Source organism: Varanus komodoensis, unplaced genomic scaffold (genome assembly GCF_004798865.1).
Source record: "Varanus komodoensis strain SLA01 unplaced genomic scaffold, ASM479886v1 scaffold95, whole genome shotgun sequence".
Classification (NCBI taxonomy): domain Eukaryota; kingdom Metazoa; phylum Chordata; class Lepidosauria; order Squamata; family Varanidae; genus Varanus; species Varanus komodoensis.
The window spans coordinates 97,786-114,784 of record NW_025336658.1 but is presented as its reverse complement, the minus strand read 5'-3'; the positions used below and the strand labels follow the sequence as shown (position 1 = coordinate 114,784).

At 46.5% G+C, this 16,999-nt stretch overlaps 1 protein-coding gene across 3 annotated transcripts in view; it reads left to right on the top strand.

The window, feature by feature from the left end:
- SLC45A4 (solute carrier family 45 member 4) overlaps positions 1–16,999 on the top strand; it is a 98,760-nt gene that overhangs the window by 33,225 nt on the left and 48,536 nt on the right. Inside the window, exon 2 of one of the 3 annotated variants that reach the window (XM_044418954.1) lies at positions 8,910–9,039. The exons of the other annotated variants lie outside the window; for them this stretch is intronic. The gene's annotated coding sequence lies outside the window, so the exon portion shown is untranslated. The remainder of the gene's footprint in view (positions 1–8,909; positions 9,040–16,999) is intronic. 3 annotated transcript variants of the gene reach the window in all.

Here is a 16,999-nt window from a genome sequence, read left to right as displayed (position 1 = left end):
ATAGGTAGATAAAAGAAGCATGAAACATGGATAAAAGCTGGTGGAAAGGGAAACAAGGAAAGTGTTTCATCCGCTAACAGATATTGGAACTGATGCCAGGTAAGCCTTGAGCTGCAACAGCAGTGTGCCCCTTGGCTTTCGTTGGCTCTACCCCGGGATATCCCAGACCCTGGCAGCAGCCTCCTAGCACTAAATTAGTCCTGTTTCCTCTGGGCTACTTTAGCACGCTTGTGGTCTTGTAATGCTGTTACTTGATAGTTGGGTGAAATACCTTGTCAATGCAGCGACATCTGTAGAGGACAGTTGTCCTACACTTCCCTGCCAGATTTCATGTGTGTTGGAGGAGTTTCAGAATTTTAACCTTGTGGCAAGGCAAGTCAGATGACCATGGAGTGAATTCTAACTCTTGGATAGTTTGATCACAGAGGGTCTTGGATGCATTGAAATGAAGCAGCGAGAGTGAGCAGAGGTTCCCCACTGAGGTAGCCATGCAAACTACACAGAAATGCTTCCTGCTTATGGTGGCAGATTTCAGATTTCATTTAAACAGCAGCTTTCAAGGCCCAGAATGTAAACCCTTATGCCCCAAGAGACTGGCCCACCTGGGGTCCCAGTCAGGCCTTTTGGCTTCCACAGAGGACCATGTACCCTTCACCTGGCCTTTACCTCCTTCCTTCAAACATCAGGTGTTTATAAAAGGTTGAACTGCCTCTCCTGAGGCTCAGTGGTTGGCAGCGAGAGCTTCTAGGCAATGTTGGTTGTTTTGGTAAACTCAATCCCTCGTCTCTTGCCCTCCCTTCTCCATGAGAGCCTCTCCAAAGTATAATTTGGCGCTGAGGCTCAAAAGGGTGAAACTGCCTTATTCTGAACTCAAATGCTTTCATGGAGTTTAAGCTCAGGCAGAATGGCAGAGCTCCTCCAGCGTGCACCTCGCATATTTCCATGGCTTCCACGGTGCTCTGCTTCCTCTCACCACAACCATTCCACCAGCAACCACCTAATCTCAGTTTTCATCCCCACAAGGCCTCTGGAGAAAACAGCGAAGGGCAAACTATTCAGCTGGTAATTCTGACAGAATCCACTCTTAGGAGGTTTGGCCTGTGATGGTGACCCATCATTTATACAGATGGGGTGTGGGGTCAAGAATAGGAGTGGTGGCTCATTGTATAACTCATTCCTCTCTTCTTTAAGATACACTTACATGGGGCAGTTGCCTGAACGTACTCCACAGTACTTATAGCAGCATTTGTCATCGGCAGGAGTAAATGTTCTTGGTTTCATTTCCTAAAGATCTTGCAAAAACTTAACACACAATGTACTTCAGAGGGGAGGGGAAGCGACACTGGTCTTGATCTAAGTGGGATTGCCCAGGAGCCAATACAAGACATAAATGTTGTTGAACCGCCTGGAAACAGACTACAAGACTAACACATTTGATATATATTTTTTAAGTGGAAGACTGCCACAGAGGTCCAACTTGTCACATTTTACTTCAAAAGGGGAAACTTCTCTAAACTGAGGGAAATTGTAAAAAGGAAGTTGCAAGGCTTGTGAAAAGAAGTCACGAGGCTTGAATCCCTTCAAAATACTTGGTGATTAGTCCGCAATGATAGCAGCTCCAATAATATAAATATCACATGTTAGGAAAGGTTCCACCAAGACCAAAAGATCTTTAACTGGTTAAAGAATGGAAAGCAGAGCTTAGGAATAAATGGTAACTCCTTCCAATGGAGGGATGTAACCAGTGAGGGTCCCACAGGGTTCCCTATTGGGACCCATGCTTTTCAACTTATTCATAATTGATCTGGGATTGGGAGTCAGGAGTGAAGTGGCCAAGTTTGCTGTTGATGCCATGAAATTATTTAGATGGCTAGAAAGGGGGTTAGTGAAACACTCCCAAGGGATCTCTCAAAGCAATGGGAATGGGCAATAAAATGGCATTGTGATTTGATGTAAGTGTTAAATGATCAAACCTGAGGCAAAAACCCTAAAATCAAAGATAAGCTGATGGTATCTAAGCAAGTGGTCATTGTGGTCAAAGCCAGGTGAAAAAAAGCTGTGAAAAAAAGGAAAAGCTGCTGTGAAAAAAAGGAAAAGAAAAAACCCTCCATATTAAGCATAATTAGGAAAAGAACATAGATAAAAGTGTTCCCTAAATCTATGGTGTGGACCACATTCGGAGCACTGTGCCTAGTTCTTGTCACTGTATGTAAAAAAAAAAAGTATTGTAAAACTAAAAAGAAAGGGACAACTAAACTGATCAAGGGCCTCAAGGAACTTCACTAGACGAAAGGCTATAGCAGCCAGGTTTGTTTAGCTTAGAAAAACGGGGAATAAGGGGAGACGTGATAGAGGAGTAGCTACTAGTCCTGGAGACTGCGTGCTACCCCAGTGCCAGAGTCAGTGTGCTTGTGACACCGGTGGCTGGGGAACATGTTCTGGAGGGTGCTGTCGCTTTCCGCCCCTGCTGCACGCAGCCCTGCTTGTGGGATCCTGGGGGCAGCGCACCGGCCACGGTGTGGACCGAACGCTGGGCTACATGGACCCTTGGTCTGACCCAGCAGGGTGTGCTGAACTGCAGGCCATGACTGCCGTGCTGTACTAAGGCCACTACCAACCTTGTGAGCTAGATGAGGGGGCCTCCACCTTCAAAGATGGAATATTTTTCAGCGGCGGATGCTGAAATCAGACAGAGGAGTTCTTGTCTTTTGTCCTGCCTGTGACTTTCCCGGAGGTATCTGCCTAGTCCAGAAAGCTGGGCTAGATGCTCTCATGGTTTAATTCAGGGTGCCTTTTGGGATGTTTTGAATGGCTGACTAGAATGGGCGTTTTGGCAGACTTCTGGCTGCTCAGTAACCTTATTAACATTTAGGTTTTAACTCATAACTTAGCACAATGAAGCTAAGTAAGAAGGAGCAAAGCATCCACTTATTTACTTCTCTTATTTGAATGAGGAAGCAAAATAAGCCAGTTGTCTTCTTGATAGAACCTTTAGTTCTCCCTCTCTCAGAAAAGTAAACACTTCAAGAATGGGAGGATCTGCTGGTAACAAAACCCAATAACCATATGTGGCATAGTGTTAGACATGTGAATCCAGAAGATTGGCTGGGATCCTTGAAAAAGGCTTTCACTGACACAAACACAATCTTACTTACTTTCAGGATGTCCCAAACTACTTGTAATTCCAGCACGTTTGCCTGCCTGCCTGCCTGCCTGCCTGCCTGTCTAGGAAACTATGCTCACTTGTATGATGTGTTCTGGGACATAGGATGCCCTGTTATGACTAATAATTAACCTAGTTAATATAGGGAAAGATAAATGTAACAGGGCCTTGATATGGAAGGGGTGCATAGGAAGCAAAACTGCACATACACTTTAAAGCCAGCTCAAGTCAATATGCAAGTCCAAAGCTGTGTGTTATTTGTGAAGGTCTGGTAATCCTTGAATATCCCAAGGTAAACGGTGCTTGGAGTCACATGGTATGACCTAATAGCCCTGCCCTATAATGCCAGAAGCCATGGGGCTAGCTTTGGCTGGCCAAAGGAAGGGTTATTGAAGAACAGGTACCACAGTGCAATACCAAGAGGCACGCCTCCTGCTCCAGCCAGCTTGTCAGTGCAAAAAGGAGTTACAGGTCCTTGTTCAGGATCCAAAGCCAACCTTGAAAGCTGACTCCAAGGAAGCACTGCAGTTTTCCAGTGCTTCGACCAGGGGTGAACAATCCTCCAGTTGTCTTGGAACACAACTCCCATCAGCTCAGTTTGCCCACCCCCATGTAGACATGCATTTGAAGGTTTCTCTGATAAAGGACCAGTGTGCAGTTGCTGAGGAGCTGGGCCTGGGGAGCTGTAGACAACAGGCACCACTCATCTGCAAAATTCACTGGGTGACCTTGGGACAGTCAAGGACTCTCAGCTTAACCTACCTCACAGGGTTGTTGAGAGGGTAAAATAGAGGGGACAACAGTGCAGGCCACCTTGGGCACCTTCCAAGAGGGGAAAAGGGCAGGACATGAATAGAGCAGTAAGTAATGACCATGATTAAAAATAATGGCTGAGAAGAATGGATTTAAAAATCTGCCGTATGCAAGGACGTCTCATCTATTTTGATTAACCCATCTGATGGAGCTTCTTCAGAACATCAGAAAGATGCGTTTGGACCAGCTAGCAGAAACTTAAAATGATGGGGTCTGAAACCATGGGTTTGTTTACATTTATATCACATGCTGTACCAGAGAGCTGGGCTACCTTCCTGTTATAATCTACAACAGGTGGTAGAAAATGTCACCATCCTACTTTCTCTGAAGGCAGCTTTTCCATATTTGGTATTGCTAAATGATCTGGTGGGTTCCATCCTTGTGTAGCCTTCCAAATTACAAGAAAGCTTAGTAATGAGCATAGAAGCAATATATTTTTTGCAACTGAAACCTCTCGACTCTATTCGTGTGTCAGCTCCATGATGCATATAGGGGACATGATGCTTAGCTGTGTGGTACCCAACATTCCCTGAAGTAATGGGGTCTCTAAAAGGAAGGCTGGAGTGGTTGTCAGAACAGCTTTGCAAGCTTATCTGAAGACCAGTTGCACATCTACATGGCGTGCCAAACCCAACAAAGTGCCGTATGTTATTCCCATTCAGCCATGAAGGTCTGCTCCTTGCTTAGCATAAAGTACTGAGTACTTTAGCAGAGACGTTAAGACATGGCAGAACTTTCCAGCGCGATCCAGAACTGACTTAAATTTCCTGTGGTTTTATTCATATAGAATCTCAGATGGCTTCCAGGCTGTTCAGAGGGAGCAACTGTTCCTCCCAAACGGGCATTGTAGTGGGAGGATGCTGTCAGCCAAGGCTTAGCTACACGTTGCTCACTGCTCTGCTCTGCTCTGCTCTGCATTGCAGTGCTTGGAGTCACACGCTCAGCACCAGTCGCCTCGTTTTTCAAACAAGGCAATAGAGGAAGTTGTTAGTTCAGGCAACTGCAGCTCACTCCTCCACTTCGCATTACCCAGTAACAATTGCCCTGTAACAACGCCTGCTAGGAACTTTTCCCTCAGCTGCAGGTCTTTGTTATGCCCGTTAAAAGGCAGCAGAAACGGCCCCTGTGGTATCTGGTACACTTGCTCTGCCACATAACCTCTTACTACATGCAGTGGCGCGACTGAGCTTTGCTTCAAGGTCAGGAAGGGATTTGTGCTGGGTCCCAAAGGCAAAATCAACTTGGGTCCTGTTTGTGAGCTGTACTTCTATTTAAGTCAGTTATAGTCACTTGCTATGGTTGTGTGGAATTGAAAACATGATATAATGTATTTTAAAAGGCATTTGTGCTGCTGTTAAAGGAGGAATCCTCTTAAAATGATATACAAGATCAATATAAGGCAAAACAAATAGAAAATCATTAAACAAATATTCAGTGCACATGGCTTTAAATAAAACATGCCGTCCCAACATCAGAAAAGCTAGCAAAAGCAGGCGAGGTTTCAGAGCCTTGCCTGAGGATTTGCAGAGATGGAACATGATGAATCCCGGATGGAAGCAGATTCCAGAATGTGGGGCCACCATACAAAGACCTCGCCTTTAAATTCAGGGTCCAGCCCCCCCTTGGTGGGTAGGTAGATGAGGTAGGTGAGAGATCCTGCGACTGCATTTTCTGTTGACATGAACAGCAACAAACGGGATTGGAGACTTTAGTTTTTCAAGATTCAGGGTCCTTCTGTGTAGTTCTCAGGTGCAAGAGGACATTAATAGACTCCCCCCCCCTCCGCCCGCAACGCCAACAAAACAAAACAAAGGAATGGGGTGTAGTGTTCTCCCGGGATGTATCTAAATTCATTCTTGACTTGCTTGAAAAGACAGTTTGGCCCAGTTCACATGTAACAATGTTAAACAGGGCATGTTATTAGATCAAAGCCAGGCCATTGAGTTAGACTTCCTACAGTTTTTTGAGTGAAGCTCATTGCCATGTTACAACTCTCCCCTGTGGTCACTTAAGCTAACGTCACGCAGACGCCTTAGAGAGAGAGAGAGAGAGAGAGAGGGAGGGAGGGAGGGAGGGAGGGAGGGGCTGGAGCATCCTCAGCCAGAATATTCTGATAGTGCTTGCTTGGAAGCTTTCCCTCATTCATACACTACGTCACAAATGCAGTGCGCAGCTTTGACTCCTGCACAATGCCTGTTTCCTCTGAAAGCCATCAGGTGTAGAATAGCTTTAATGAGTCACGGAGTTCCATATCCCAGAGGCTTTACAAATCCTTCTAAAGATAAAAGGCATAAAGCAGTAGTGGCCATTCTTGCTCAACGGAGGAGCCTCGTACAGAAAGTTTCTGGGGGCTGGGAGCTGCGAGTGGGCGCCCGCGGGCAGCGATCGGTGAGCCGCATGTGGGTGGCCGTGGGGCATCACAGGCAGCAAGCAGCGAGCCATTCGCTCAGTTTGGTCACTCCTGCCATAAAGGAAAAGTATCAACTCCGGCTGCCGCTTATATGTAAAGTTTTGTATAACTGCACCGTTTCTGGGTGACGGAAACGCTGAACACATCCTCAGTTGTTCAGCAAAGTGAACGAGCATCGAAATAACCAGCCCTATTGAGACTCCTAAATTCCAAGTGGCTGCAGCCAGCTTGCCAGAGGTGAAAACGGGAGCCCTATGGGGAGCACAGCAGCCACTACAGCCACTCCTGAAACGATGTTCGGGCTAGAAAATAAGTGAAGGGCTGCGGGGGGGAGGGCCCAGAAGACACGCGCCACACAGCCTGCATGTTCTGAGCCGTGGTCTCCGCCTGCGTGGCCAGTCTTTCCCGGCTTGGCTCACCAGGGGCTTATCCCCAGGTGGTGTGCTCTGGAACATGGCATTGCCATCCCACCAGCCTGCTTGCCTGCATCTCGGAATGTCATTTTGGCAGTGTAAGAAGGGCCTTTTCCAAGTACTTCCTGACAGGTAGGGCTTCCCCGGGAGGTGCTTGAAGCCCCATCGGTGCGGGTGTCCAAGGACAGACTGGGCATGCACATGGTGGGCATGTCGTGAGCAGAGCCAGCTGGAGCCAGGGGTCAGACTAGATGGCCCGGGAGACCCCTTCTGACTCGCTCAGTTTCCATGTTTCTACCTTCATTTCTCCCTTCTGTTTAAGTTCCAAGTGTATGGCATAACCCTCAGTATATGGCGAAACTGCTTGGCTAATTCAGGGAGTGAGTGATCTGGCAGGATTGTCTCATTGAAATTAGCGTCTTTTGCCAGATGGAGGAAAAGAGCCAATGGCATGGTGATGAGAGCAGTATCCTGGGGATTCAGTTCTCAGCCATAAAGCTCAGTGGGACTTTGGGGCAGTTACTCACTCCCAGCCTAATCTAGCTCACAGGGTTGTTGTTATGAGGATAAAAACGGAGTGGGGAACTGCATCAGCTGCCTTGAGTTCCTCACAAGAGGGAAAACCGACAGAATTTAAGTGCAGTATCTGTGCCTTCTGCTCCTAAGTTGGAAATTGGAGTCAGGGAAATAGTGACTGCCTTCTTCATGCACCTGTGCTAACACAAAAAAGTCCTCTGTTTACCTAACATAAGGCAAGATTTTTGACTGTTTGGAGGAGATGGAAATCCTTTGAGTCGGCGTTCTAGCAAACTGGAACATTAATACAGGAAAGAATTACTGGCACTTCTATGCAGGAAGGTTCAGCCACATCTGAGGGGATTTTTGTCTGGGTTGTTTTGCATTGGCCTCTCCCTCTGATGGTTGCTTTGGCCAGATTTGAGCTGCAAAGGCAGCATTTTTGCTTACAATTCTGGAAGATTTAAAGGGCCAGGCAAACGGCAATCGGTGTGCTTCTGCTCAGTGCAAAAGACTGAAGAGCCACACAGGTTTTTGCATGGTACGGGCAGAAGGAGACTTGGAAGAAATGGATCATTCTTGTCAAATGTGTCAGAATTTTTGATATTTATTTATTACAGGGCAGTACATGCCCCAGCTGTGGCCACACTTGCTATTGCTGTCGAATTACTGAAAAAAATGCCACCCTGTCTTATATATTGCCTTTTATATGCTAAACATTCGGGGGTTTGCCCCATTGAAAAGCATAGGCATAATGTCAAGACAGTGAATGTGAATGTATCGGCTGGAGGACTTGAATTCTTCACAGTACCGCTTTTGGTTTTTGTTAGATATTATCAGCCTCTTAAAGATAGTTTTAAAAATCGTTAGCTGCTTGCAGTATTCTTACCGTGCTTATCCTCTTACAGCATGGCTTACAAGGAGAGGTTAAATGCTCGTATTTGCTGTACTGTTATGTTTTGTTCTTGGCAGTGGTCATCTTCTGGATTTAGTGAAACTGCCAGAAAAAAATGCCTTGAGTCATCACTATCTTCAAAGCACATACGTTGCCATTTATAAGATTAGCCCTTGAATTTTTGCTGCCTGCTTATCATTTGAGTTCAGTGAGCACTTCTTCAATATTCCACAGACTTTATAGCTGCAACACATCTGAATCAGAAGGAAAGATAAACTCTGAGAATACACCCAAACTATTTACTTCCATGCGTGTAAGAATTAGCTGCCTTCAGAAGAGCCCTTTGGCCTTTGCTTCCACATCTAGGCATTCTTCATTTAAATTAGAGGTGGCATACCCAGAGCAGAGACTTATACAGCAGTGCAACAGGGAAACTTCCTTGAGGTGATAACTCTGCAGGATCTTGACTTTGGAAATGATGCAGACAACCAGCAAGATCATCCATTTGCATCAGAGACTGGGAAGGAAGCATAGTCAGAACAGGGGATCATGCAGAGAAGCAACAAGCAGCCTGTTTTTTGGAAATACCAAGGAGGGAAATCTTAAACTGCTTGAATAAATGGAGGGGTGTTTGTTGGGTTATCTCTAGGATATTGTGGGCCCTGTACACACTGATTGTTTCCTCCTTTTGCATTTAAGATGCCCTGAGGTTTGTCGGTCCCGTCACTGTAGAAGTTGCCTCTATAAAACTCTTTACTGTGCCTCTCCGTTTGTACTGCTTGAGGAAGGGAAACCGGCTGTGTTAATGCCTAGACTGCTTGAATGACAGGTAAAAATGGCCGCCCAGCGGGTTGCTTTCAATAATGTTGTTTGACAATGTTTAGTCTTCTAAGAAAAAATACTGGATGTGATTTTGGGGGGCCTTTGCTCTCTTGCCAATATAGAATAACTGATCATTATTTTGCTGCATGAAATGCGAGCTCTGCCAGCCTCTGTGAATTAGCTCGCTCCTACACTGCGAAACAAGTCATCAGACATAAAATAAGCATGCACAAGCTCACTCAACATGCTCAAGGCTTTTCTTTCTGCTGCGCTTTCAGCAATATTCGAATGCAGTACATCTCATGTGAGCATACTTAACAAAAAGGGTCTCAGCTTCAGAACAGACAGCCAACGCCTGGTAACTGGTAATGTTGCTCTAGATACCTAGAGCTTTTCTTGTATGTAAAAGAAACTTTTTGTGCTAAGTAAATTCAGGCCTACCATGACTGATGCATATCACTCTGATATAGACAGGTTTATCCTGCATGAAGTTTTGCAGCTTGAACATTGCAATCTGGTTGCTGTACTTGGGGTTTTCCCAGGCTCTTTGGCAAGGGGTGGAATGGAACTAGGGAAAAGAATGAGTAAGTTGAACGAACTGTTGTATAAATGCAGGTTTAAGTGTTTAATCTGGCCTTCTCTACCCTGGTGCTGCCCTGATGTTTTGGACTGCATCATCCATCAACCCCAGCCCTGCATAGCTGGTAGTCAGGAATGCTAGGCATTGTGATCCAAAAGATCTGGAGAACGTCAGCTTGGAACAGCTGCCAAAAGGTTCTGCCTCTGAGGCATGGGAGGAGAATGGAGGATAAGAGAAAACTGAGAGCGGTACGTTCCAGGGCACAATTGCTTCTCCCATTTTTTGCCAGGATTTATTTTGAAACAGGTAAACAACTAGGGGTGCGTGATTCCAGAACTTCAGAACCTGAGATTCTGCTCAAGCAGTGGTCTTCAGAATGTATTCCAGGGAAACACATCATCTTCTGTGAATGTCAAACAAGCTTCTGTGAAAGGGAACCTGGCCTGCCAAATGCAGAGACGGTCAGTTTACATTGGGTGGCGCTAACAAGCCCTGTATGAGCTGTGTGTGCCCTGGAAAACTGTCCAGAATCCTTTGAGATGTGCAGCAGGGTTTTGACAGGCCAGCAGGGAAGTGTTTGAAAATGAATAGGGCTGGAAGAATTTACTGCTCCTGGACCAAAGTAATTGTTTTGTTGGACTGTCTGACACACAGAAGGCAGACTTGTTCCAAGGGACTTGTGAGTCTCTGATGAAAGAGCTGGAGGGAGCTCTGAGGCTGACCTTTTCCTGTTTCTATATAAAACTTATATACTTGATGTACTCAGGTAGTATAGATCATCATAACTGAGGCAAACCTAAGCAGAGGCTGGATGCCATAGCCTGGCATTCCTCAGCTTTTTACTTTCTGTGATATCTGAACCAGTAGAGATGGTGCATCTCTGCATGGTCTGTGGATGCAGTGGGGGTTGAGTGAGGGCCAGCAAAAAAACCCGAATCATGACAAGATGGAGACTCCATGGCTGGGTGGTTCCCAGGCATGGGAGTCAGGAGATTGCTTGTGCTAGATGGGGTTGCACTCCCTTATAATTAGGGAGTTTGGAGATGCCATTAGAGGCGAGGGGCACCTATTACCAACTCAGGCTGGTCTGTCACTGTGCCCTTTCCTGGACAGGGATAGCCTGCTCCAGCTGGGTTGCCTCAGTGTGGAACCAGCTGGCTCTGGCTAGGTATTACCTCCCAAGCCATGGCGGTGCACAGAACTCTGAGTAGCTTGGGATCAGGTCACCGGAAAGGTTGCCTTTCCCAGTGCTGGGAGGGCTTGCGGGTTATACCATGAGCTGCTAATCGCCATCTCACAGCAGCCAGGAAGCAGGCCTCCCTGCGGTGGTACCCGCCTTATGCAGTGGCCCCTCCGTCGGTATTTGGGGGATGAGAGCCGCAGCATGCTTCAGACATTGTTGTGACCCATTTGTTCACACCTGAGTGTGGTTTCCAGTCCCTTTGCTTGCAGTTAGTGTCCTGTGTTGGTTTTTCCTGTTTTTAATGTTTTGAGTAAAGTTTTATATAAAAGTTTTAATGATTGCCATGAATTTTAATCGCATTTTAATGCATATTCTGTGTTTTATGTATTTCCTGTGTTTTAATGTAGTTTTATAAACAGTTTAGATGTTTTTTAATATGGCAGACAGTGCATTAATAGATTATTTAGTAATAGAAGAGCCTGTGGCCCTCTCAGAAATCCCGGTCAGCGTGGCCACTGGGGAGGGCTGCTGTAAGCTGGAGCCTGCACTGAACAGGAGATTGGACAAAATGCCGTCCAGGGTCCCTTCCGGCAACCATGTGTCACAGCAACTGCAAGCCCTCATAAAGTGTCCCATACTTCACTCACAGTGTGGATTGGAGCCATGCAGGGAAGGAGCAAAGCTATTTTTTATCAGAAAAAAAATTACCCCCTGCCACCTCACAAAAATATGGAGCTGCTTGCTCCTGCCTTCCTAAGACCAGAGGATGAAGCCAGTGGGACAAGCCCCCTTCCCACGCCATTCCTGCCACCTCAAAGCAGGCAAATCCAACCCTTCTCCCTTGATGACTTGCCCACAATATACCACAACTTACCACCACAGAAGGCAATGCGATTCACCTGTGAGCAAGACCTTTGAAGACCATCTGGTTTACTTCTGAGTAATGTGGATTTCGGCTAGTTGCTGGTGCAAGAGGACATGACGGACAATTGGGAAGGCGCTGTTCTGCCAAAGCCCTGATAGGATGCTACTTCCCCCAGCAACAGCTCACTGAAACTACTTTCCTTCCCCCAGAACAATACTCGAGATTTAGCTCGTGCTGCTCTAAATATCAGATTAAAAACAACACAGCATATGAAAAAGCCATGATGTGACACATTCGAGGAAATCTGGGGTATAATGACAGAAATAGCCCCGGGAGGACAGGTTGGGATGACTGTCATGTGACAGGCCAATGAGTCAGGCATCAAACTGCGTAGTGTACGTGGCCCCGGGTTAGCCCGAGCTGGAGGTAAGCATGCTGCTTCCAAAGCGAGGCACCTTCCCTCCAAAGGGAGGCTGCCTGCCATCTGAGCTGTAGCCCATCATCTCTTGTGGCTTAAATCATGCAGCGCGACTCAAGTATCCGAGGCAGACAGCAGAACTTCATCATGAGGGATGTCAGAAACTGAGGCTTTCATGCCTTGGGCGCATCATGAGAAGGCAAGACTCTCTGGGGACGACAGTGATGCTGGGGGACGACAAAACGGAAGACCAGATAAGGCCTGCTGCATTCTGCACAGGGTGAACAGGCCCGTTTGCATGAGAAATAATGCATGGATAGACCCGTGGCATCAGAAATGGCAATCCTCAGAAACCAGCAGAACGCGGCGGCTCCTCCAGATGCGCTCTCACAGATCTTGACGTTCCACCACTGTGGAGCAAAGGAACTTGAGAGGGGAGTTCAAGGGAGTGGCAGCCAGGTTCGAATTCATCGCTGCACTTAATTCTATCAACGAAGACCTGAATTGGATAGTGGATTTTTATCACACTCTTTGTGTCAGCTGGTTTACCAAGTGCCGGGATATTTTTCATCAGCTACAGCTGTCACTATAAGCGACCAGATCATATGTGTGCAGTCCTGGAATTCTCCATCATATTCTGTGCCTCTGATGCAGTTTGCTACAGTGCATGAAAGTTTGTGCCAGAATAAATGAATTAGTCTTTAAGGTTCTCTAAGGCTCTTAGTTTTGCACTCTATATTGCAATATATATATATATATTCCTCTTTAACAGGCTCTAAGGCTTTGTTTTCAGAGGAAGTTGCTCACACTGCATAGCAGGCACTTTCAGTGCTGGTTGGTCCGAGACGTGGTTAAGGTGACAGATTAAAGCAAGCCTTTTCATTCTGACTCTTGTGGGGCAGGGAGGGGAGGGTCAGGACGACTGCCCCACTAGTTTCACTAATCATAAGTTGCATGTGGACAGGAAGACACCTTTGTCACCTTTTGGGCTAGGTAATGAAAAGGAAAGTGGTAATTGAAAAGGAAGACGCCAATTAACTGAGAGATGGCTCTGCCTTCCTGTGTTTTGGAGCAGGAACAATGTGTGGTAGTTAATCTTGTGTGGGTTTCTTCAAGAGGAAGACACGTGATTCAGAAGAGATTCCAGAAGAGATTCCGGCCCTCCTGTCCATGACAGCCTTTCAAGTACTTGAAGGCTGCTCTCAAATCTTCCCTCATTCTTTCCTTCTTAAGTCTAACATGCCTAGCTCTTCCAGACTTTCCTCAAAGGGATTTGTTTCCAGGTCCTGATAATCTTTTTTGCCCTGTTCTGAACCTGTTCTAGTTTGTCTGCATTTTTCTTAATCCGTGCACACAGTACTCCAGATGAGGTCTAACCAGTACTAGGTGGTGGTGGTTGTTATTAGTTGCAAAGTCGTGTCCAACCCATCGCAACCCCCTGGACAACATTCCTCCAGGCCTTCCTGTCCTCCACCATCCCCCAGAGCCCCCTAAGCTCACACTGACTCCATCTGGCCACCTCATTCTCTGCCACCCCCTTCTTCTTTTGCCATCCATTGTTCCCAGCATCAGGCTCTTCTCCAGGGAGTCCTCATTAGGTGGCAAAAGGATTTGAGTTTCATCTTCAGGGTCTGGCCTTCTAAAGGGCAGTCAGGGTTGATCTCCTCTAGGACTGACCAGTTTGATCGCCTTGCGGTCCAAGGGACTCGCAGGAGTCTCCTCCAGCACCACAATTCAAAGGCCTCAGTTCTTCAGCGCTCAGTCTTCCTTATGGTCCAAATTTGAGAACTAGTAACTTACGTGATTTGGGAGTGATACTTCTATCCATACAGCCCAAAATACCATTTGCCCTTTTGGCAGCCACATCCCATTGTTAACTCATATTCAGCTTATGATCTACAACAATTCCAAGTTCCTTTTCGCTGATAGTATTGTAGAGCCAAGTATCCGTCAGCTTGTTACAATGCATTTGGTTTCTTTTTCCTGAGTGCAGAACTTGGCATTTGTCTCTATTAAATTGCATTCTGTTTTCAGTCCGGAGCTTCTGCCTTTCAAGACTACTTTTGAGGGGGTTTTTTTATGTCTTCCAAGGTATTACCTATTGCACCTACAAATCTGTTGAATATTCCCTGCACCTCCTCATCCAAATCATTAATTAAAATGTTGAAGAGCGTTAGACCCAGAACTGAGCCCTGTGGTCGCTCCTGCCCAGGAGTATCTACCACTCTCCAGCATTCATGCTATGATGTTTGCACTAAGTGCCCAGTGGAGAAGCAGCCGCTTTACGTTGTTGAGTCTGTTCTAAGGAGCAAGCTGGATCCGTGAGTCACTTGTCCGCCTTGGACAAGCATGGGCCAAGATGCCTGGCAAGGCTAGTGACCAGGAGCAGGAAGATCAGCCGATCTTCTGAACTAGAGCGGCCCGTGTGTTCCATTGAAGTGCTCAAATGAGCCAGAACGCTGCAATTTGAGCTCATGGCGAGACGGTCTTGGTTCCAGCTTTGCAAGGCTCAGTGGCTTTGGGCCCGTCACAGCTCTCAGCCCAACCTACCTCACCGGGTTTTTGTTGTGGGATAAGATTGAGAGCAGGAGGAAGAGAATGATGTAAGCCGCTTTGAGTTCCTTGGAAGGAAAAGGCAGGGTATGGAGCTAATAAATAAATAATTGCTTGTTGGGATTCATATTCTTAAAGTCTCCCGAGTGTAAAGTTACTTCAGGCTAAAGCCGGCAAGCTCCTTCATGATGACAAAGCAGTGGGACAGAGGAATGTGAGTATTTTGATGCCAAGGAACATTGTGACACTGGAGAATGGAGGCAACAAGAGAAATAAGCATGAGCAGATTACGGGCTGCATTTGTCGGAGTGCATAGAAGACTCGGCACGGCCAAGTTATCCGCTGGCCCTTAGTTTTTCCCGTTTCGTGGTGACTCTGTCTTGTGGGGCCTTCCACTGGTGATGCAGGGCACCTTTTTAGAGTCAGGGTGTCTTATAAAGAGATCACTGACACAAATAATCTTGCTTAAATATTTGTCCTTGTAGGCAATGATTGGCATGTGGTATGACTAAACTTTCTGACCTTTGCTTCTTAGGCAGATGATAAAAATTAATTGCATCTGTTATCTGCCGATATGAACAGACATGATACTCAGAGTTGCAGCTCATGCCCTGCCGATTTCCCAAGTCATTGCAAAATGCTATAGCAGAAAATATCAAACTAGCATGTAGCTACCCAGGGGCACTCACACACACACACACACGCACACACACTGTGAAATGCACGCAAAGGCCCAGTCGGATCATTTGGAGGAAATTCGGTCATGTTGCTTCATGTGTTGGCCAGCCTTACTCCTTCAACTCTGTTCTCTCCCATATGAAATCTTTCAGAGAAGAGACCCACTCCAGTCAGTCGTGTATTTGCTTGCACTGTATCTTACTTTTCTGCCAAGAAAAATGATGCTTAAGGTAGTTTTCTGTTATAAAGCTAGATTAAAATAGTAATAAATCAATGCATTAAAATACAATAAAAACAGCAATGACACAACAGAAACAGTGTCTGTTTCAATGAACCAGCTTGCAAGCCTAAAGACTACTTGAATAAAGAGGTCTTCCCTGGCTGGTGGAAGGACAGCAGAGAAATAGCAAACATAGCGTTCCTTGGCAGGGAATTCCACTGCCTGGGGGCAGCCATGAAGAAGACCCTGCCAGGGAAGACAGAGGCATCAGAAGAAAGCCCATCTCCTAAAGATTTTAAGGTGCAGATGGGCTCATACGGGTACAAGTAATCTTTCAGATAGCCTGGTCCCAAGCCATATACAGCTTTATAGGTCATAACCGAGGCTTGGAATTGTGCCCAGTTGCCAGCCTCATACTGGTTTCTGGCAGGAATTGGCATTGAACTTTTCACTTGGCCAGGATCCCAGTACATTAAGATTCCGGCCAAAGGTCATCCGACTCCTCAGGGAAGTGTTCTGCTTCCTGCAGTGGCCCAGCTAGTGCTTCCGGGAAGCCTATAAGGCAGGAATGCCTCGTGTGTCTCCTGCTGTGTACCCTTCCAGCCCAGCAACTGCTGAGCCGAGCATGCAGGTTCCATATGGATCTCATGACTAATAGCCATGGACAAGCTGTCCTTCACGCCTCCTTTGTATGGACAGTCCTTCGCCTGAGCAGCCCATGCCTTGAATCGAATGGCGCTCTTCGCCTGCCTCTTCTCTGCATTTCTGCTCAGGCTGCCCTGTCACTGCTGTGCACCATGCTTGCAAGAGCCTGTAGGAAAGCAAGAGGCTGGAATCTTGCTCGGCCGCATTGCCTCACTCCCCTGGGATTTGGATTAGCGTTGGATGAAATTGCTGTTTTCATCTATTCCTGAAGCTCCAGAGTTTGCTGCATGTACTTCTATTGGATAGGCATGTCTTCTGTCATCACTTTCAACACCACGGAGGTGTAAAGCAGTTCTGCCCTTTCCTACTGCAGGTCTTTATGTATCAGTATGTATTAATCCTTCTGTCACAATGGTACACTCTCAACACCTACCCAGTTTCTGCGGCAGAGCTTCCTTTCCAAATGCTGAACTTTCTAGGCATGGGTTTTGCTGGTGACATCACTAGCTTCAGCAGGAATTCAGTATTGCCGATAACAGAGGAAATCCATACCATTGCAACCAGTTAGACATGGACGGTCTTATCCTGCAAGACCTGACATGGTGCTTTTTGGTGTGTTTTGACCAAGACAAAGAAATGGTTGCTATCCGTGATGAAGCACAGGTAATGGGTAAAGGTAACCGTTCAGTCACGGAATTCCTAAAAGTTAGTTCCAGAAACTTTAGAGTCAAGATGATAGCAGGCGCATGGGCATTTTTCCGAGGGTCCCCAGTGCCTCCGTAGGTACCTGTATAATTGAATATTGATTGGGGCAGACATTGGTGC